Raw genomic sequence first — 9,597 nt, 5'->3', positions numbered from 1 at the left:
TTGATAACTGTACTCACCTGGGAGGCGACAAATGGGATTCAAATAATTTCTCTGCCTGATTTGGAGCAAGGTCTTGAAACCAGAGGTCCATGAGACTGAAGAGTCATTTTCACTCTAATCTGTCACTGTGTCGGGTGGATATTTTTCCTTACAGTCTATCTAGTCTTACTCTGCTCTTACTTTCTGGTAGTGTTCAGAATTGCTGACAGCATGTTGGTGTTTTGGTCTCAAATTTTTCAGTTAAGTATGAACACAGTGTATCTGGTACACACTTTGCTCACAGTTGTTATGAGCAGATATCTGAGGGGCTCTCTAAGTGTGCCTATACAGGAAATCCTTGCTATTCACGGGCTCAGCATTCACAGTTTCAAATATTCGCGAATGCCGAACCAGCATTTTAAATACACTTTATACCCTTACAGGAGCTCCTCGGGAGCTCCGCACTTGCTGCTGCTGGGCTCCTGCTGCCGTGCTCCTGCCGGAGCCGCTGGAGCTGTGCCTCCCCCTCATCCACTGGGGGCACTGCATTCATGAACGCAGTGCTTTATTTGTGGATTTTGCCATTCACAGAGGATATGAGAACATATCCCCCATGAATGGTGAGGGTCGCCTGTATATGAGCAGGGAGGCTGCTCTGATGCACTGTAATTTCATAGATTTCATAGACATTAGGGTTAGAAGGGACCTCGGAAGATCATCGAGTCCAGCCCCCTGCCCAAAGGGCAGGAAGTCAGCTGGGGTCATAGGATCCCAGCAAGATAAGCATCCAGTTTGCTCTTGAAGGTGTTCAATGTAGGCGCTTGAACCACCTCCGGTGGCAGGCTGTTCCAGACCTTGGGGGCTCGGACAGTAAAGAAATTCTTTCTTCTGTCCAGCCTGAAACGGTCTTGTAGTAGTTTATGACCATTCGACCTAGTTGTCATCCCTTGGGGCGCTCTGGTGAACAAACATTCCCCCAGATTCTGGTGGTCACCCCTGATAAACTTGTAGGTGGCCATCAGATCACCCCTGAGCCTGCGCTTTTCCAGGCTAAAGAGCCCCAGGGCTCTCAGCCTGTCATCGTAGGGTCTGCTTCCCTGACCTCTGATCATGCGCGTGGCTCTTCTCTGGACTCTCTCAAGCTTCTCCACATCCTTTTTGAATTGTGGAGCCCAAAACTGGACGCAGTACTCCAGCTGCGGCCTCACCAAGGCCGAGTACAAGGGGAGAATGACATCCTGGGATTTGCTTGAGAAGCATCTAGGATGCAAGCCAGCGTTTTGGTCGCTTTACTAGCTGCAGCATCGCATTGCAGGCTTATGTTCATCTTGTGGTCAATGATGACCCCCAAGTCTCTTTCTTCCATAGTGCTAGCCAACACAGCACTGCCAAGCCTATAAGGATGCTGCGGGTTTTTCTTCCCAAGGTGGAGAACCTTGCATTTATTGGCGTTGAACACCATCAGATTCTCATCCGCCCACTTGCTGAGCCTGTCCAGGTCAGCCTGGATCACCTGCCTGTCTTCTGGTGTGGATGCTTTGCCCCAAAGTTTGGTGTCATTGGCGAACTTGGCCAGTCCGCTTCTGACTCCAGTGTCCACATCATTAATGAAGATGTTGAACAGTATGGGTCCAAGGACAGAGCCTTGGGGGACCCCACTGGTCACAGGACACCATGATGAGTGACTTCCATCAATTACTACCCTCTGGGTCTGACCATGGAGCCAATTTTCCAGCCAGTGGATCGTGGAGGACCCAAGGCGACAATTGGACAGTTTCTCCAAGAGGTGATCATGGGAAACCACATAGAAGGCTTTTTTGAAGTCAAGATATATGACATCAATCTATTCTCCCTTGTCCAGGTGATAGGTCACCTGGTCGTAGAAGGAAATGAGGTTGGTCAAGCAAGACCTACCCGCAACAAACCCGTGCTGGCTATCCCTTAAGATGTTGGTGTCGGCCAGTCCATTAAGGATGGCCTCTTTAATAATCTTTTCTAAGATCTTCCCCAGGATAGAAGTCAGGCTGATGGGCCTATAGTTAGCTGGATCCACTTTCCTCCCTTTCTTGAAGATAGGCACCACATTGGCCTTCTTCCAGTCTTCGGGCACTATACCAGAGCACCAAGAGTTTTCAAAGATCCGTGCTAGAGGCTGGGCTATGATGCTCGCCAGCTCCTTGAGTACTCTGGGGTGAAGATTGTCAGGGCCGGCTGACTTGAAGGTATCCAGCTTCTCAAGATGTTCCTTCACGAAGTCAGCATTAATGGAGGGCAGGGGATCACCCTCACCCGGACTTCCCTGTCCCGTAGTGGGCATGGGCGTCCCATGGGACTGATGAAAGACCGATGCAAAGTACCAATTTAATAGGTTGGCTTTTTCCTGGGCGTCAGTTGTCAGTTGCCCCATCTGGTTCAGCAGGGGTCCAATGTTGCCCCTGCTTTTCCTCCGGCTCCCCACATATCTGAAAAAGGACTTTTTATTGTCCTTGATACTCAAAGCTAGTTGGAGTTCAGTTGCAGCCTTGGCTTTCCTGGTATGCTCCCTACAGGACTGGACCAGTGCAGAATAATCCTCCTTGGAGGTGGCTCCCATCCTCCATCCTTTGTAGGCCTTTCCTTTTAGCCTCAGGAGGTCTGCTAGGTCCCTGGAGAGCCAGGGGGGCTGCTGTCCCCTCTTGCTGCCTTTCCTCCGAGATGGAATAGTCTTAGTTTGTGCATTGAGGATCGCTTCCTTGAGGAGCAACCACTCTTCTTGAACTCCCCTCTCCCTGGGGTCATGGTCCCTTAGGGCCTTGCTGACAAGCCTCCTGAGCTTGTCAAAGTCGGCTTTCCTGAAGTCAAGGACTTCCGTGTTGCTGACTGACTTGCCAGCTTTTCGGCGGATGGTGAAGGTGATCAGCTCATGGTCGCTGTCACCCAGCTTCCCATCGATCACTAGGTCGCCGACTAGGTCATCCCCAGTAGCCAGTACCAGGTCGAGCAGCGCTTTGCCTCTCATTGGCCCATAGACTTCTTGAGTCAGGTAGAGGTCATCCACGCACGAGAGGAAGCTTTGCGACTGCTCCGATTTTGCTGAGCGATACTCCCATGAGATGTCTGGGTAATTGAAGTCACCCATGACAGCCATGGTCCTGGAGCATGCGGCCTCAGCCAGTTCCCGGGCAAACTCCTGGTCAAGCTCAGGACTTCGGGTGGGAGGTCTGTAGTAGACTCCCACCATTGTGTCCCCTGTGCCGTGTTCCCCACAGATTTTAACCCAGAGGGTCTCCAGCCGTCCACCCTGGTCGCCAATATCGGCTTGCAGGGACATGTAGCTTTCCTTAACATAGAGGGCTACACCCCCATCAAAATTGTTCCACAGCCATCCCCAAACCATGGAAAAAATCCTTTCTGCATCTAGGTTGGCAGGAAAAAATACTTTCTGCATCTAGGTTGGCAGAGAAGCAGGAGATGCTAAGATTTTAAACTCCTCTCTCTCATTTCCCTCTTTCTCTCTCTCCCACCAGCTCCTTTCCATTACTCAGGACTTTGGTGGCTGAAAATATTTGTATTTTGGTCTTTCCTGGGCTACACTGTTTTTAAACTTGGGAGAAGAGGGGTTTATTTTCCTATCATTATTTGGTATTATTTTGTGTCCACCTAACTTTGAGATGGCAGAGACAGAAAAAAAATTATGCTATTTTGGATTTGCACTGATGTAAGTGAAAGGAAAATCCAACTGTAAAGGATAAAGGACCACATTCTAATAACCATGTCTGGATTGAGCAGTGTTTTATTCCATGAATAGTCTTATTGACGTCAGTGAGGCTTCTCTCTGTATAAGGTGTTAATCAGCACAAGTAAAGGGTATCCATATCTGGCCTTAAGAAAAATAGGAAGACTTATTGAGTATACTAGATTAATAAAAGAACTCTTTCAAGGAGACAGTAAGTGTGATTAAGTGATTAAATGGAAATTGGAGCCAGCCCTAATATTTTTGGTAAGCCTGCAAGACAACTTGCCATTGTTTCCTTCCCAAAACATAACTGACTGCTGTCAAGTATGATCCTACCAGTGCACACAGAGTGGCCTTTGTGGTTTTTTCAGGGCTTGTGATAGGATTCTTTGGCCTACAGCCTGGACTCTACCTAGTCTTTTTTGGGAGCAAGCTTTGGGAGTTGGGGGAAAAGGGAAGGGAGTTCTTTACCGTTTTCCTCAGCCTCTGTTTGTAAAAGTTCAGCTCCATGATCTGTACTATAGGTACAACTTGCAATATAAACATAGAAAATTGTACAAGTAAGTTGAGGATCTGCTGGGTCCATAGTGATTGGAGAATTTATACATGTATGCAACTCAGTTTCAGCACAATGAGGTATGTCTACCCTGGTGCTGCACCACACTTGAGGCTGCCACCAAACTATAAGCCCTGCCCACACAGTCCTGCTCTTCATGCTGCAGACCTAGAACTGAGGCCATGAGGAAGCTCTGGGAACACCCAGATCTGTCTCTGGCATGCTTGGAAGCACTGATGGGGGCCACAGAGGACAAAGAAGGAGTCTGTGTCAAAGCCAGAATTCACTTAACACAGAATTGGATCTCATGCCAACATAACTGCGGATAGTCAATCAGTTAAGAAGCTTGCAGGAGTTATACCACTGTTGGCTCCTGTCTCAGCTAGATGACCCTAGATGTGAATTGAAATGAGGCCTCCCCAGAAGGGAAGGTGATGGTTTTTACAGACTTTATTGCTCAACTTCAGGCTACTCCTAATAGCCCGTGATCTTTAGCAAGAGACTAGCTTCAAGTTACAGTTATCACCTTACACCCATTTTATATTATTTTACAGAATGAAAGATAGAAGCTTTTACAAAGAATGGGAGCTAAGCTTCTCCTATTTACAGACTCCAAGAGTCCTTCTGTAGGTTTAAAAATGCCTTGTACTCTTGTACTGACAACAAAACACATATACTTACACTATACATACTGAAACTGCTGAGCAGCTGCCTGTTTATTTGAATTACTTTATAAAGTAGTGTGTCAATTTGAAAATCATTAGGTATTCCTACCAGGAGTCAAAGACCACATTCAGAGTGGATTATATGCATGTTTCTTAAAAGTGTTAATGTGCTAATCTGCTGGTTACTTGATCCAGGCAAAATGCCATGATATTCCACATGAGCAAAATACCATGGTTCTTGGAGATTTCATATAAATATTACCCACTGTGTTTCCACATTTGAAGTGTTATCCTTGTCTATTAAAATCAACAGGCTGGAACTGGTATCTTGGACATAAGTGATGTGACCGTTTTATTTATTAACACCACCTAAACCTTCTTTTTTAATAAAATACCTTACAAATAAGGAACATAACGTGTATCTTAATGTTATTTCATGTATTCCACGTAAATATTTCACACATGCCTTGCAGCGATAAAAGTACATATGCAACATGCTTTACCATTGTGACCAATAATGTTTGACTTCCTATATTATATATAGTCCAAAAAGAAAACAGAGTATACAAGAGACCCTGTAACTATTCCAACAGTAGACAGCAAGCAACGAAATTCAGTTACAATGAATAAGGTCTCACATTAAAAAAAGAGCTCATTCATTATGAAAACTTTCAGATTATAGAGTACCCCTGATTCCACTAAAGGAAAAAAAATACTCAAGAACTGGAATTTGGGTGGGTCTAAGCCACACAAGCTGCAGCCAGACTGAATTTTAGATATGCAACATGAATCTTTGTAATGCAGATTTGTGTGTGAATGTATTGTGCTTCCTGATTTCTGCCAGGAATAGGAGCAGAGGTACTAAAATCAAACCTGGTGAGGTTTCCTTACAAGCAAAGAGACCACAAGCCTTTCTCAAGTGAAAGTCACATTGACCTTCTGGAGAAGGTGTCCTGGGCTAAGCGAAGAGTATGGAGTTTTCATTTGGTTACAGTGAATGAAAGTCCTTCTGACATTTGCCTTTTTCTAATTATTTCTTATTATTTGTATATGACTTCAGACAGACTGAGTGTACAAAACAGCACAATACCCACAATACAGGATTTGCGCACACAGTCCAAAAATCAGAAAGAATATCACACTTTTTTGTTGTTGAAGAAACAGTGAGAAGAATGGATACGGGGACTTCATGGCAGTTGTCCTTGGCTTATCACAAAGGAGGAGACCTAAGCATACGGCCAATAACTGTTTCATGGGTGCAAATGGCCAAAACCAAGCCCAGAAAGGAATAGTAGGCCTTGCCTGTTTCTTCCTTTCTATTTGGAATGAGGGGCTGGGACACGCCGGGCGCGTCTACACGTCACCCCATGGCAACATAGTGACATGCTACATTGCCATATGGTGCGCTACGGTGATGTAGTGATCACATGGGTATACATGTGGTTGGCAGCTATGTTGCCATACAGGTATGCTCCCCTGTTTTAGCACACCACTATAGCACTGTAGCAGCAAAATCTAACCTTGCGCTACACTCACAGTTCAGTATGGGTGATTACTGTGCCATGCTTTAATACTTCCAAAAGGAAGTACTAAAGCACAGCACCATAGCAACATCTCCATATAGCAACATGTAGATGCTTCCACCTTATACCAACATTCTTGGAGCAAAATTTTTCATGTGCTTTATGTACGAAGCTTTTCACCTAATTGTGTAAAATTCGCATACTCAAGTCCATAAAGGAAATGCAAAGCATTTTATTAGCTTGCAAGCTTAATTAAAGTATAGTCTTTCCTTAAGCTGAAACTCACATCTGCACAAAAGGCTAGCATAAAACCTCAGCCTGCAACATAGCAGCGTCAGTAAGAAAGCAAACTTTATTTCCTCATGCCAATCATGTTATCTAAGTCAGAGTGACAGAGAGCTGTCTTCCTTCGGTTCAGCATCAGCTGACTTCATCATGGAATTGGGCACATATAAATGTTTCTGTGTGTGTAGATGTATTCAGATTATTTTATTGTCTATTAAAATCAACAAGCTGGAACCACCATTACTTCTTCCTGCACTGGTGTTTTTGAATCTATTCCTTTGCTTTTATTAAAAGTGCCTGACATTGTTTTGATTTGCTAAAAATATACCTTAAAATCCTTATTTCAGGTCAATGTGAAATTAATTTATTTTTACATTTCTGAGCTGGCCACCAAATTGAAAAATCAATTATTCATCCAGCACTACAGTGTAAGCTACTATTTTACTAGATACCACTTCAATCCCATTCTGAAGACTTAAGTAGAACATGAGTGATTCACATTCCTTGGGTGCAAATTTCACTCTGTATGAACGCCAGGAATTCTCATTCGCCTTAGCAGGAGGATTGTATGAGTCATAAAAAGAGAATATGCCATATGTCTTTGTATTCACAAATCTATAGAAACATGGGCCTAATGATACCCCATCTCTAAATCCTTGATACAACCCCTGCTGTAGCTGAACTTTAGAGAGTGTGTTTTTGTTCAGAGCTTTCTGGAGATGGACATGGGAGAAATATTAGGATAGGAGATTGTCTCAGGTTCTGAGACAGATGTGCAGTTAATGATGTCACTATTATTCAGACACTGAGTCTAGGCTAGTATAGTCTAGGCTATTTGTAAAGGTACAAATTCTTTTCTGTTATATTCTGTTTTGTCCAGGTTGATGATACTAATTCTGTCAAATTACCATCTAACATCTGTTCTTATCTACTCCTAGATGAGTAGATGTGATTTGGGTCCATTTCCTGCTGCATCAGAAAACTCTCAAGAAAATGTTGATAATTAACCAGTATTTCTGTTTTCATTAGCAGGTGGATCAATGGCCTAAATAGAATTATTAGAATAAACATGAGCAACTCCATTAGACTAGGGTTGGTGAAGCAGGCATCTTCTGTTGCTTTACCTTATCCATGGTTTCTCCATATATTTAGTCTCCGCAAGGTTGGCATCTTTCATGAGTGCCAAATCCATTTTGAAATGTATATACAACTTAGCTAGTGGTTTACCTTTTAAAGTGGGGAGTGTTATACACTACTGTTTAATGTCACAAGAGACCCTTATTCATATAGTAACAGCAGATCAGAGCCATGGACAGGTGTTCATTTCTACTGGGAAAAACAGCCTGTGAGCAGGAGCTTACATGTGTTCTAGCTCCCTGGCTGGAGAGCTTAACAAGTGTTTCGAGCTCAAAGCTGTTTCGAAACAGCTTCAAAACAAAACACTCCTCAAAATTTCACACAGCCCTACTCTCTGCTTCTGCTTCCAATGAAATTTTGTGATGGTGAAGTTCCACAAACACAGGCTTAGGGAATTACTAACTAAGCAGGGGAAGACTGTGGTATTAGAAATCTCACTTAAAAAACATCACTTTATCTAAAAACAAGAAAAACCAATTGTAGTCTGTCACCCATTTCACAGCATGTTTGTCTCCATATTGTAAGCGCTAATATTTATCTGAGTGTAGCTGGGCCTCTGGTTTTGTTTTAAATGCCATTTGGGTGGAAGGGGAGAAGGACAGTCCTAACATACTCGAAGTTTGCTCGTGTATGTCAGTGGTTCTTTGAGTTATCAAGAATATACTGGGATCTAAATGAGATGAAATGATTAAGTTTTCACATAGGCATAACTCTTACCCGTGCCATTTCCCTGCAGTGATCTAGTATTTAATTTCAGTTCCTAGGACTCTTAAATCAAGTTACTGATACAGCATAATCCTGGACCAATCCTGTCTGTAATCCTGTAACAATACATTTTGTCATTTGAAAAAATGTTCTTTTGCTTTACCCTTGTCCCAAAGGCAAAATGATGTCATGTTTCAGGAATGTGTCTGTTGTATCCAAAAGAGAAAATCCAGCTAACAAAAATGTTATCAGCAATTAATAAAGTGGTTTAACTAGAAATTTTCAGTGTTTCAGAAAAAAAGAAAATAAAACACAAACTCAGGTTAAATCTATGGAACCGTGTTAGATTCTGGTCTTCTGCCAATGCACTTCATAACAGAGATTTAAAAGTTAATAGCGTAGGAGATTAGAAGTCGGTTTCAGTTACAGATCTGTGCAAAGTGATTTCTTTGCATTAAGACATAACAGCTGAAATGAATAAAATCTATTTCTTTCATTTTTTTTTCACTGAGCTGTGATTGCAGTTTTGGCATACAGGCCAAATCTCCTCGTGCTGGTTGTATGGTGCCTTTCTTTGGTAAAAGAACACAGTGGAAAAGTTTTATAAAGAAATGGATAGCATACCATAGTTTATCCTGGAAAAAAATGTTTAGTGAACAAAACTGCTGTTTAACCTAAACAGACAAAACAAGATACACTTGCCTGTACTAGCACAAAGGCCCAAAACCATCCCTGGTAGACTTTCAGCTGATGTAGGTTGGTGTGGCCCTGCTGAACTTTAGGGGCTATTCTAACCCACTGGGCACATCTACACATCACCATATGGTGCCTTTGTTACTGTCATTTACTATTTCCTTCTGGAAGTACTAAAAGACGGCACAGTAACAGCTTGTAGAGTGTCGTGCCAGCCATGCAGTTATTTTTGGCTGCTATGTCGCCATACCAGTGCACCATAATGAAAAAGAGCATTGCTGCAATGACATGGTATTGGTGTCATGCTTTTTCCAATGGATGTTAGTGCCATAGCGCATC

Source organism: Alligator mississippiensis, chromosome 1, assembly GCF_030867095.1.
Source record: "Alligator mississippiensis isolate rAllMis1 chromosome 1, rAllMis1, whole genome shotgun sequence".
NCBI lineage: Eukaryota > Metazoa > Chordata > Crocodylia > Alligatoridae > Alligator > Alligator mississippiensis.
Note: the sequence above shows the minus strand (reverse complement) of the source record.